The sequence below is a fragment of the Drosophila miranda genome, chromosome XR (genome assembly GCF_003369915.1).
Source record: "Drosophila miranda strain MSH22 chromosome XR, D.miranda_PacBio2.1, whole genome shotgun sequence".
Classification (NCBI taxonomy): domain Eukaryota; kingdom Metazoa; phylum Arthropoda; class Insecta; order Diptera; family Drosophilidae; genus Drosophila; species Drosophila miranda.
In genome coordinates this window covers 41,487,990-41,502,288 of record NC_046674.1, presented here as the reverse complement: position 1 = coordinate 41,502,288, position 14,299 = coordinate 41,487,990, and positions in this window count along the sequence as shown.

Below are 14,299 nucleotides of genomic sequence, written 5' to 3'. Positions count from 1 at the left end.
TTTCGGTGGATCTTCCCTTCCGATAGGCATGCTGGGAGTCTGAGATCAGACTGGACGGAATGCACGCCGTTAGATGCAGCCCCAGGAGCCGCTCCATCGCCTTTAGAAGAAAAGACGATAGACTTATGGGTCTGAAATCTTTTGGGGCAGTGTGCGAGGGCTTGCCTGCCTTGGGTATGAATACGACTTTGGTCTGAAGCCAGGTGTCAGGAATGCACCCGTGGGAGAAGATTCCCTCGTAAATTATTTTGAGCCAGTTAATGGCTTTATGTCCCGCGTGAATCAGTTGGGCAGGGAAAATGCCGTCTGGCCCCGCGGACTTGTAGGGTTTAAAGCTTCTGATCGCCCAGGAAATGTTCTCCTGGCTTAGCAGTCCCAAGATGGCATTTGAGGCGACAGAAGGAGGCGCGAGGTAGTTGGGTCTGTTTTCATCGCAGCCAGGGAAGTGGGTATTTAGGAGAAGATTTAGCGACTCCTCGCTGGACGTAGTCCACGACTGGTCGGTGTTCTTCAAGTAGCCCAGGGTGGGTGTTGTCTTCGAGAGAACTCTGCGCAAGCGTGAGGCTTCTGAGTTACTCTCGATTTCGCTGCAGCACTTACGCCAGGAGGCGCGTTTGGCTTTTCTAAGTTCTTTGTTGTAGGTTGACAGACTGGCCTTGTATTCGGCCCAGTTTTGCTCAACGTTTTCAGCCTTAGCTTTATTGAAGAGTCTCCGGGAGGCTTTCCGGAGTTCACCCAGTTTCGGATTCCACCATTCAGGTTTCTTCCGGCCTCTGTTCTTGCCAGAGGGGCATGCTTTGTCGAGCGCCTTATTGCAGGCGTCGGTAAAGATCTTAAGAAGACGAGTCGTGGCCTCCGTGGAGAACTCCTCCTTAGATGGGGGCTCAGGGAGAACACGACAGAGGTAATCAGAGTACCGAGTCCAGTTTGTCCGCCTGATGTCTCGGAATCGGACTGGCTTCGGTACTGAGAAGGAGAAGACAGTTTCCACGTACCTGTGGTCCGAGAAGGAGTGCTCTTCCAGGACCCTCCAGGATACAATGTTACGCTGTATCTCATGAGAGGCAAGCGTGAGGTCCAGGACCTCCTTGCGGTTTTTAATGATAAAGGTGGGATCACTACCCCGGTTTAGTAAGACCATCTGAGTGGTCAGTAAGTAACTGAAAAGGTACTCACCCCTTTCGTTTGTGTCAGTGCTTTCCCACTGACAGTGATGTGCATTGGCATCGCACCCCACAATTAGGCCGATGTCCTTGGCCGAGCAGTCTGCGATTAGAGCCCGGAGAGAAGCGTGTGGAGGGGGGTCTGGTTGTTCATGCCCCATGTATGCGGAGCAGATCCTCAGTGAGCGCTCCTGGCCTTCGAGGCTCACTGCGGTGTGGTCTTCATTGCTGAAATTTGGGAGCAAAAATAAGTGCAACTCTCTTTTTGCAAGAATGCAGGTACGAATTTTACCTGCGGTTTCAGCTACATATAGCTTGTAGTCAGAAGTCCTCAGACCGGAGACCCTGTTTCCGAGGATCCAGGGCTCCTGAATGAGGACTATGTCGGCTCCACCCTTGGCCAGGTGGAGCAGTAGAGCAGCGCATGCTGCCTTACAATGGTGGAGGTTTATCTGCAGGAGCGTCAACGACATTCCTGAGGCTCGCCTCCACCATTGTTGCTTCTAGATCGCTGTCAGGGGACTCCGGCTCCTCCCCGACAACGATGTGGCTGAGACCTCTGGCTAGGTCGCTCTCGTCGAACGCGTAGTCGTCCAAGATATCGTCCGACATCATGGACGCCGCATCCGACGCCGGGTTGTCTTCCTCGCACGAGGCCCTCTCTTTCGGGATCTCCGGCAGCTCCGGGTCTGGCTCGACCTCCGCTTGCCTGCCCTTGCGATCGGACTTGTAAGTGGATATGGTGACCTTCTTGTAGCCATAATCCACTACACCGTCCGACTTTGCGAGGAGATCAATGGATTCCTCATTTAGGACGAGGATAATCTGGCGCCTCTGCCCTTGGATATCCTCCACCTTTGCCACCTTCCAATCGGCTGTAGGAAGGTGGGGGTTGCAGACCTGCAGTAACCTGAGGATCTTCTCAGGCTCTGCAGGCTTAGCCGAGACCCACGCTCTGGCTCTCGGGCGACTAGGGACATCTTCCCACTTCACTGCCTCCAGTTTCGCCCCTGGATAGACCTCTTTTAGGGCCGCCACCGCCTTCATGTAGAGGGCCGCAGAGCGAGCGTCTTGGCAGGCGATGGCTTTCACCTTGCCTTGATGCCACCCTGCGTCCTCACACTTTGGCGGTGGTCCGCCGTTCTCCTCCAGTTCCAGTAGGAACCGGTCCTGGAGCTCGTTCTCCACCAGGTGCCACTTATCGCGAGGGACATGGCCGTCCTCGGCGCCCCTGTCCAGGACACCGATCAGGGTCCTGCCCCTCGCCACCTCAGCGAACGACCGGTTCGTGAGGTGGGTCTTCACCCGCTTGGCTTGCTGGGCTTGGCCTGGCCGCTTGTTGGCGGCCTTGGCTGCGCCCTATCCGGCTTTGGCTGGCTGGAACAGTGGAAGGATTGAGCAGGCCCACAGCCTCTGCTCCTTTCCTTCGGCTGACGCCTTGAAGTTCGGGTCTTCGTTGGACAGGATGAAAGCCGCTCGTCTCCTGTCCTGGTACGACGGCTTTCCACCCCGTGGTGCAGAGACGCTGCCCGCCGGGGCTCCCATGGGTTCTTCGGTCCCGGTGCGCTTACCAGCCGCGATTACGCTCTGCTTGGCAGCCACCCCGGTATCCGCTTCGCCCTTGGAGCCACCCGACTTGGAAGGACCCGATTGGCTTTTCGGGCCCCCCCTCGCTGCGGCTGCTGCCTGAAGACGGTGGACCGACTCAGTCTCCTTCCCCGTCTTCTTTGGACCCGGTTTCCCAGGCGCTGGTGCAGAGGGATTGGCTTGTCCCTCCGGTACTTTAAGAGGAGTACCGAGCTCCTTTGCGGCTTTGTTGGTTTTTATATGTTTATTATTTGGCATAGTAGTTCCCACGAGTAGGCGGGAAGGGGATGGTCACCCGAGGCATAGCCCGCTTGCCCCGGGAAGCCTGATTTAAACTGGAGGTCGGCAGGTATCCAGAGTCCGCATATTAGCGACCGGGCACCCCCCCGGCCATGCATCCCTCGGCATATAACAGTGTCACCTTGGATTGGGGTAATTTCACTCAGAGTTTTCTTCTCTCCGCCCGACTACCATTCGCCAGCATCCTAGCAGAGACATGACCGTGCTAGGACCTGTTTCCAGCCGCCCTCACGGGGAGAGTATAGTCGCACTTCCACCGGTGTGCACAGTTACGGCGGGTGACGGTTCGCTCGCAACCCTCTGTGTCCTAGGGGGGGGGGTGTGAGACGCAGACCGCACCGGGTATTACTAACCGGAGCGGCTGCGCCTCAGTTCCGAGTTCACAGTTGTGCGAGCCGACCCGTCATCCGTTTGTCCCCCTGTAGCACCCGATGGCTGACGGCCACATATTAAGGTTACTGCGTATACATTTCCTTTCTCTGACCGTGGTAATGGACCAATTGTGTCTATTATCACTGTTCGGTCAAACTCTTTTCACGAAACAAACTACTCGAATGACCCTCGTAAAATAGATATCCTACGCTCACTTTGTATAAATACTTTCCCAATCATTGTAACAAATTCACCTCAGTAGAGTCTCTCTAATGCCCAGTGCTCAAGCACTAAGATTTGTTATGAATTGCCTAACGCTCAAACGCATCCATCGACTTTTCTTGCACGGCTAACGCATATACCAAATTGAACTCGTTTATTAAAAATTGACACACCCTTATCAGTGAATAAACATTAATGCGGAAAACGCTCCGTGTTCAAACATTTTGGCGCCCATAGTGGGGCATGTGTGTTGGTTCTTCTGTGAACAATTAAACTAATTGCAATCTACAACGGCAACAATTGCAACATTCGCTCGTCTCGCAGCTGCAATCGAAAGTTCCGAAAACCGTATCAGAATTGTTCGTCTAGATATTGCGCTTTTGTTTGCAAATGGAATGGCTAGTTAATCACATATTAAGGTTACTGCGTATACATTTCCTTTCTCTGACCGTGGTAATGGACCAATTGTGTCTATTATCACTGTTCGGTCAAACTCTTTTCACGAAACAAACTACTCGAATGACCCTCGTAAAATAGATATCCTACGCTCACTTTGTATAAATACTTTCCCAATCATTGTAACAAATTCACCTCAGTAGAGTCTCTCTAATGCCCAGTGCTCAAGCACTAAGATTTGTTATGAATTGCCTAACGCTCAAACGCATCCATCGACTTTTCTTGCACGGCTAACGCATATACCAAATTGAACTCGTTTATTAAAAATTGACACACCCCCATCAGTGAATAAACATTAATGCGGAAAACGCTCCGTGTTCAAACATTTTGGCGTCCATAGTGGGGCATGTGTGTTGGTTCTTCTGTGAACAATTAAACTAATTGCAATCTACAACGGCAACAATTGCAACATTCGCTCGTCTCGCAGCTGCAATCGAAAGTTCCGAAAACCGTATCAGAATTGTTCGTCTAGCTATTGCGCTTTTGTTTGCAAATGGAATGGCTAGTTAATCACATATTAAGGTTACTGCGTATACATTTCCTTTCTCTGACCGTGGTAATGGACCAATTGTGTCTATTATCACTGTTCGGTCAAACTCTTTTCACGAAACAAACTACTCGAATGACCCTCGTAAAATAGATATCCTACGCTCACTTTGTATAAATACTTTCCCAATCATTGTAACAAATTCACCTCAGTAGAGTCTCTCTAATGCCCAGTGCTCAAGCACTAAGATTTGTTATGAATTGCCTAAGGCTCAAACGCATCCATCGACTTTTCTTGCACGGCTAACGCATATACCAAATTGAACTCGTTTATTAAAAATTGACACACCCCCATCAGTGAATAAACATTAATGCGGAAAACGCTCCGTGTTCAAACATTTTGGCGCCCATAGTGGGGCATGTGTGTTGGTTCTTCTGTGAACAATTAAACTAATTGCAATCTACAACGGCAACAATTGCAACATTCGCTCGTCTCGCAGCTGCAATCGAAAGTTCCGAAAACCGTATCAGAATTGTTCGTCTAGCTATTGCGCTTTTGTTTGCAAATGGAATGGCTAGTTAATCACATATTAAGGTTACTGCGTATACATTTCCTTTCTCTGACCGTGGTAATGGACCAATTGTGTCTATTATCACTGTTCGGTCAAACTCTTTTCACGAAACAAACTACTCGAATGACCCTCGTAAAATAGATATCCTACGCTCACTTTGTATAAATACTTTCCCAATCATTGTAACAAATTCACCTCAGTAGAGTCTCTCTAATGCCCAGTGCTCAAGCACTAAGATTTGTTATGAATTGCCTAACGCTCAAACGCATCCATCGACTTTTCTTGCACGGCTAACGCATATACCAAATTGAACTCGTTTATTAAAAATTGACACACCCTTATCAGTGAATAAACATTAATGCGGAAAACGCTCCGTGTTCAAACATTTTGGCGCCCATAGTGGGGCATGTGTGTTGGTTCTTCTGTGAACAATTAAACTAATTGCAATCTACAACGGCAACAATTGCAACATTCGCTCGTCTCGCAGCTGCAATCGAAAGTTCCGAAAACCGTATCAGAATTGTTCGTCTAGATATTGCGCTTTTGTTTGCAAATGGAATGGCAGTTAATCACATATTAAGGTTACTGCGTATACATTTCCTTTCTCTGACCGTGGTAATGGACCAATTGTGTCTATTATCACTGTTCGGTCAAATTCCTTTCACGAAACAAACTACTCGAATGACCCTCGTAAAATAGATATCCTACGCTCACTTTGTATAAATACTTTCCCAATCATTGTAACAAATTCACCTCAGTAGAGTCTCTCTAATGCCCAGTGCTCAAGCACTAAGATTTGTTATGAATTGCCGAACGCTCAAACGCATCCATCAACTTTTCTTGCACGGCTAACGCATATACCAAATTGAACTCGTTTATTAAAAATTGACACACCCCCATCAGTGAATAAACATTAATGCGGAAAACGCTCCGTGTTCAAACATTTTGGCGTCCATAGTGGGGCATGTGTGTTGGTTCTTCTGTGAACAATTAAACTAATTGCAATCTACAACGGCAACAATTGCAACATTCGCTCGTCTCGCAGCTGCAATCGAAAGTTCCGAAAACCGTATCAGAATTGTTCGTCTAGCTATTGCGCTTTTGTTTGCAAATGGAATGGCTAGTTAATCACATATTAAGGTTACTGCGTATACATTTCCTTTCTCTGACCGTGGTAATGGACCAATTGTGTCTATTATCACTGTTCGGTCAAACTCTTTTCACGAAACAAACTACTCGAATGACCCTCGTAAAATAGATATCCTACGCTCACTTTGTATAAATACTTTCCCAATCATTGTAACAAATTCACCTCAGTAGAGTCTCTCTAATGCCCTGTGCTCAAGCACTAAGATTTGTTATGAATTGCTTAACGCTCAAACGCATCCATCGATTTTTCTTGCACGGCTAACGCATATACCAAATTGAACTCGTTTATTAAAAATTGACACACCCCCATCAGTGAATAAACATTAATGCGGAAAACGCTCCGTGTTCAAACATTTTGGCGTCCATAGTGGGGCATGTGTGTTGGTTCTTCTGTGAACAATTAAACTAATTGCAATCTACAACGGCAACAATTGCAACATTCGCTCGTCTCGCAGCTGCAATCGAAAGTTCCGAAAACCGTATCAGAATTGTTCGTCTAGCTATTGCGCTTTTGTTTGCAAATGGAATGACTAGCTAATCACATATTAAGGTTACTGCGTATACATTTCCTTTCTCTGACCGTGGTAATGGACCAATTGTGTCTATTATCACTGTTCGGTCAAACTCTTTTCACGAAACAAACTACTCGAATGACCCTCGTAAAATAGATATCCTACGCTCACTTTGTATAAATACTTTCCCAATCATTGTGTGAGGACCCATACTGGGACCCTCACATAGTAACAAGAATAATAATAATAATATTAATAATTGGATTACTCACAACCATATGCTATAGTAGTAAATAAGCTAGTTATGTTTTGCATAGCCGAAATCCCGCCAAACGGCCAGCTCACACGGAACAACCGCAAAGAAGACGGCGAGGAGAGGGAGCCATGCTCAGCCGGCAGCAGAGCGGAGCTCTTTCGGAAAAGTCCCGTTGGCCCGAAAACGAGCGCGAGGCGTGGCGAGAACGTCGAGCGACCGTAGCGAGAGAAGGAGTCGATTCTGGGAAGTGAGCGAAGACGGAACGTCGCGGACATCGAAGTGAAGAGAAAAAAAAAGTGTTGAACGGCCGCGCGCCAAAGAGGAGAGAAAAGCATGGAGGAGCTGCGGGAACACAGGCGCCGGATCCGCGGGTGAGCTGGCCGCTGGCCAAGGTAGTAGTAGGAGTAGGAGGGAGTGCGAGGGGAACCAATCTAATAAAACTTCGATCATAGAATTAAGAACGCGTTGGCTTCCATTTATTTTCTCTGGTCGGACCACCGACTGCGGTCATCTCTCCACCCCCTCCCCACCCGTTTTCCTGACTGTTCTCGGTCACTACGCTCCCGCTCTGACTCTGGCAACAGGGTTTTACCCTGCTGGAGTGAGAAGTGGTACGCGTTTCGACAGAGGCGCCCCCCCTCATCCTTTTCCTTCACCTCCCCGGACCCGCGGCCCACTTCGACCTTGGCAACAGGGGTTTTACCCTGCTGAAGTCGGGGAGTGCAGCGTCTCGGGTGAGTTTCGCGCCGCCCGGCCCAACGCCGCTTTCCCCCCCCCTCCCTAATTTCTCCCGAAGGCCCCGTCGTTGACGGCGGCTCGGCGATCCCTGCGCCAACGACCCGCCTCCCCCCCCAGTCTCAACGTCTCAGCAACTTACAAATAAACTGTAGGTGACCCTGGGCAGACTGAGACTGACCCCAGCCTAGGATCACTACTTTACAGATGGCGCCCGAGCAGGGACTGTTGAGACAATTCAAACGATAGTTTTCTGGGGGGGATTTCACCCTTCGTGGCCTAAAGATCCACAAGTAGATCGCGTAGGTAGCGCCGCATCAAACCGAGGAGAAATTTATAGGGTATCAATAAGAAAATACGATACGAAGGTACAGGCCAGCAGCGAGCAAAGCGTGGCTGAAAAGCTGTACAATCCCCGTTAGCCGTCGGCAAATGAAGAGGAGAGAACGGGAAAGAGGAAATGAGAGAGGAAAACGACAGAATGAAAGTACAGCCCGCAGCCAAGCAAAGCATAGTGATGCCCTTCCCATGTCCAGCAGAAAGAGAAAAAAAAAAATCCAAGCGAAACACCAGCGACGAAGCAGCACGCAAAGCAGAACGAAAATTCTGTGGTCCCCGTTATCCTCAGGCAAAACCATGCGGGATCATAGCGCCCGGTACAGTGGGGAAAGAGCCAAGGGCAGCCAGACCTCTGTTACATCTCAGTGGGGAGAGAGGGGGTGAAGACCGGAGAACAGTTCTGGGCGTCGGCGGCGGGCATGAGCCGAACGACCCACGAGTATAATACATGAAATTATCCCTTTCTCATACTACCCGCACCCCCCGATCTTCGACTATTTACCTAACCATTCGCCCGCGGCTCTCTCGCGTGGTGTTCTCGGCCGACTCCGAGACGTCGACGTCGGCAGAGGCTCGGCCGTTCAGCCAGACCCAATATAAGCCGGGTTGTATACAACGCAAGAGACAGTCATCCTCAGCATTCGGTCAAACATACAACGTGTGAAACAGAGTGATCCCCTGCCTTCGATCAGTACACAACGCGCAAAATACAGTGGTCCTTATCCCGCAGCATACAGTGGTCCCTATCCCGCAGCATACAACGTGCGAAAGACAGCGATCCCCGCGTCTTCTGTCCACCTCGCGCTCCCCCCGAAACTGAACACGAACCAACGGATTCTAACCGGAACAATCCTGCAGAAACCAACGACTGAAGTACCCCTGAACAAGCGCGTGTTAATTGCCAGCCCCCGTGTCCAGGCCCACGACCAAGACGGCCCACCGGTAATTCACTACCGAATAGCCTCGCACGCGTCCTCGCCGTTTAAGGATTCAGAGCCCCGTCTTTCGCCGCGTCCTTAGCTACGTTTTTCGACTCCTCGGGCGACGCTCCAGACATTTGATCGTAGACCACGTGCAGCAACAGTGACCCGGACCAACTCAACATGGGAGTCAAGTGGATTTCGGTCAGGCGCAAGAACGAGTTGGAGATGATTACCGCGGAGCTTGGGTTAGACAGCGCTGGAACTGTCGAAGAGTTGAGACGTCGACTCGCGACCTTCGCAAACTCGGCCGATTTACCAAGTACGGCGCGTTCTCGGTTGGAGGAATTGGAGGCCCAGTACGGAGTCGCCGTGACTCCAGAGGTTAAACCACTTTCTCCCCGCCCTTCTACACTCGCGCCTCTTAACCTACAACCCCATCCCCCGGCTGCGTATGATGTCGTACCCGCCAGTAGCCGTAGTATCGTGGCGTCGGGATCCGCTGTGCCGGCAGAGAGCCTACTCCATGGCATCGACGTCGGTGCCGCGCAGAGAAACCTGCACGGTAGCAAGGACCCACCAACGAAGGGGTCCACCTGGAACGAAGAGCATTTTAACGCTGCGATCACCGAGAAAATGGTCCGCTGGGGAATCGTGTTTGATGGGTCCGGCGATCCGTTAAGTTTCCTGGAGCACGTGCAAGAGAGGGCAGCCACTTATAAGATAGATCTACGCCACTTATCACAAGGAATCCTCGTGTTGTTGACCGGTCGGGCCGAGAGTTGGTTTCGAACGAGCCGCCTTAGTGGAGAACCATGGGAGACCTTTCGCAAAGAGTTTTCAGAGTTTTTTTTGCCTCCCCGGTACTTTCAACGGCTAGAAGACGAGATCCGAACCCATTTTCAACGACCAAAAGAAGCGTTTAAAACGTACCTCGTGGACATTCGACTAATGATGCAGCGCGCGGGATACACCGAGGCTCAGGAATTGGAAAGGATATACGATAACATGCTCCCGGAATACCAGTTGTTTACGAGACGAAAAGATTTTGATTCTCTCTCCGAATTAACGCAACTGGTTGTGAACTTCGAGGTGACGCGTAACAAGGGACCGTCGGAGCTCACGGGCTACGCGAACCAAGCACGAGACACCCATCCGCGGGAAACTTTAGGGCCAACGGCTGGTCAACGAGGACCAAGGAATCACGCGGCCGCGAGGACACAGGATCTCCGGCACGATAGAACCCAGGTGAGGGATTGGTCGACGGACTCGCAGCAGCCGGATGTCAGGAATGGAACCATCCTCCAAGACGCCGACCCCATAATCGACGTGCAGCATGCTTGTAGGAACTGCGGCGGGTCCGGACACTTTTCCAGGGAGTGTAAACAGCCCCAAGTCTTGTACTGCTGGGACTGCGGCCGTCGCGGGCTACGCACCATCGAATGCTGTCGCAGGAATTCGTCGGGAAACGGACAGGCGCTTCACTCGGCAGGGGACCGGGCGAAGACCGCCAATCCCACCCCGAGGCAGTAAAGGGAACCCTGCGGCTGGAGAGAGGACGAATTCGCGCGCAAGTAACCATGGAAGGAGAGGACCTACTCGCTACTCTGGACACAGGCGCCACACGGAGCTTCGTTAGCGAACGCAAAGCCCTGGAGCTGGACAACGGACAGAGTATAGCGATGGTGCGAACGACGATCAGATTGGCGGATGGGTCCCTCCGGGAATTGACTCAGGCGCTGATGGCAGACATACGACTAGGAGATCAACAAGTAAAGATGCCGGTGCTAGTAATGAAAGACGTGCTGGATGACGTCCTCCTCGGGATGGATTTCCTATGCGGAATAGACGCGACCCTGCAGTGTGGAGGAGTCCCCTTGCGCCTGCAATTTAAACACAGCCATGATACCAGGACTCAAGACATAGGATCCCCAGCCCGCCTGGATCAACCTACGAATCTCAGCCGAGACCGGGTCGCCCAGCATCAAGAACCGACGAGGAACGACGTGCCGAACGAGGAGCGCGTGGCCGATCCCCTGGGATCCATGATGGTGAGGTGGGGAAAATTTGCGAGGGACGACGTACCAAACGAGACGTGCGTGGCCGTTTCTTCAAGGAATTCTAGGAATTCGGGCGAGGTCTCGACCCCGGCAGGATACCAACCCGGATGGACATCGGCGCTCCCCGGCCTCGACCACAGAGCCATGCTGAAAAACCCCTTCCGGGTACACGAGGTACAGCAGCGATCCAAGAAACGAGTGCGATTCGAGCCCGGCATCGGCGACAACGGGCCCCGCCGAAGGCGCACCAGGGAACGGACACAGGGAGCAACAGTGGCCACCGTGAGTATATCCCAATTGCCCGACGTTTTGGCCCCTGGATTCGAGCCCGAAGACGACGAACCCCTGGAACCCCGGATCACCGAATGGTTGCAACAGGAACTGAAACAATTCGACGGCCTCAGCGGAGTGTCCCCCATTGCAGAACACACCATCGTGATGCGCGACAACAAGCCTATAAAACAACGTTATTATCCAAAAAACCCCGCTATGCAAGCCGTCATTAATAAACAGGTCGACGAACTGCTTAAGGAAGGGCAGATTGAACCTTCGAAGAGTCCACATAGCGCCCCAATTGTCCTCGTGGGCAAGAAAACAGGTGACATCAGGATGTGCATAGACTTCCGACAGTTGAACGCGCGATCAATCCCCGACGCGTATCCCCTCCCCAGGATTCACCACATATTGGAACAGCTGAGAGATGCCAGGTACATATCGACCCTGGACCTGAAGAGCGGCTACTGGCAAATTCCGCTTGCCCCAACCAGCCGCGAGTGCACGGCGTTCACCGTGCCGGGCCGCGGGTTGTTTCACTGGAAAGTGATGCCTTTTGGCCTTCACTCCGCCGGCGCGACCTTCCAGCGAGCACTGGATAGCGTGATTGGCCCCGACATGGAACCACACGCATTCGCCTATCTTGATGACATTATCGTCATCGGGCACACCGTGGAGGACCACATGCGGCATCTTGGGACAGTTCTACAGCGGCTGCGCAAGGCTAATCTTCGACTCAACAAGGACAAATGCAGCTTCTTCAAACGCAGACTGAAGTATTTAGGACACGTCATCAGCGGGAACGGCATACACACGGATCCTGACAAGATCGCCGCAGTGCGCAACCTGAAACCTCCGGCAGGTGTCAAGGAACTTCGCCGATGCATCGGTATGGCCTCCTGGTACCGGCGGTTTGTACCCAACTTTTCCGAAATAGTAGAACCCATGACGGCGTTGTTAAGGAAAGATCGGCAATGGAAATGGTCGGAAGAACAGGAGAAAGCCTTCGAGGAGTTGAAGATCAGGTTAACCGAAGCGCCGGTCCTCGCCTGCCCTGATTTTTCTGAAAAATTCTCATTGCAAACCGACGCTAGCGAACAAGGATTAGGAGCCGTCCTTACACAAAAGATAAGGGACGAGGAACGAGTAATAGCCTACGCGAGTCGACGCTTGTCCAAAGCCGAGGAGAACTACTCCGTTACTGAGAAGGAATGCTTGGCAATAGTGTGGTCAATCCGCAAGCTGCGCTGTTACTTGGAAGGATACCGATTTGACGTGATCACGGACCATCTCGCCCTCAAATGGATCAACTCGATCGACAACCCCACTGGACGGATAGCACGTTGGGCTTTGGAGCTGCAGCAATATCAATTCGATATTCGCTATCGCCGAGGGAAGCAGAACGTGGTAGCAGATGCACTTTCCCGCCAACCATTGGAGTTACTACATCAAGCTCTGGAGGAGGAGTCACAGTGCAAGTGGATCAGGAAAATGTTGGCGAGAATCAGGCAGCAGCCGGGCAAATATGAAGACTACCGAAGCGAGAGTGGACAACTGTATCGGCGCCTGCACACCGTGCCCGAAGAAGAAGACTCCACCCCATGGAAACTCTGCGTCGCTGCAGAACATAGACGACGCGTACTAAAAGAATGCCATGACCACCCGACGGCCGGACATCTAGGAATCCGAAAAACAAGCACACGAGTCGCCCAAAAGTACTACTGGCCAGGCCTGTTCCGAGAAGTCGCCAGATACGTTCGCCAATGCGTAGTGTGCCAAAAATACAAGGTGAGCCAGTTCAAACCGGCGGGGAAAATGTTCACCAGACAAGTTGACGAACCCTTCAGCGTGTTATGCGCCGACTTTGTTGGGCCGTTGCCCCGCTCCAAACATGGAAACACCGTCCTCCTGGTTTTCTTCGACGCATTTAGTAAGTGGGTCGAACTGGTGCCTCTACGCAAGGCAACTACGCCACACCTGGAAAGATCATTCCGAGAAAGAATCCTAAGCCGCTTTGGTACCCCTCGTACCTTCGTTTGCGACAATGGGGCACAGTTTACCAGCCGATCGTTCAAAGGATTCTGCAAAAGGCTAGGGATGGAACTTCAGCATACTGCCCCGTACACTCCCCAACAAAATCCAACAGAACGCGCGAACAGAACAATTAAAACGATGGTGGCGCAATACATCGACGGAAAACAGAACACTTGGGACGAGCTCTTGCCAGAAATCACGCTCGCGATCAACTCAAGCGTGTCCGATTCGACGCGATTCAGCCCCGCGTTTTTGATCCAAGGTCGCGAGCCAAGACTGCCAGGCGCCTTGTACGACGAGGTTACGCCAGGAACGGGAACTAGCATCGCCGACCCGGAGACCAGGGCACGACAGATGAGAGAGGTGTTCGAAATCGCAAAAACAAACTGCGACAAAGCATCAGAAGAGCAAAAACGACATTACAACCTCCGCCGTAGGGAATGGAAACCGGCTATTGGATCCCAAGTGATGTTACGTCGCCACACTCTGTCCAAAGCAGCCGAAGGCTTCGCCTCCAAGTTGGCCACGAAATTCGAGGGACCATACCGGGTGACCAAGTTTCTCTCTCCGAATCTCGTCCGATTACAGGTTCTAAACGGACGTAAGCAGCGATCAGCCAGTTTGAACGACCTGAAGGCGTTCTACCCGACCATCGACGAAGATGACGAAAAGACCGACCAGATCAGGACGGACAGTGAAGACGACCCTGACCGAACCAATATACAACAATCTTGATTACAACGCAGATCTACTCAAACCGCCACGACGATGCTGACACCCCGGATACACAGAGACGAAACCAATCAGGAACCCGGATATCTTGCGAGGAACGACGCACCGAACGAGGCGTGCGTGGCTGCTCC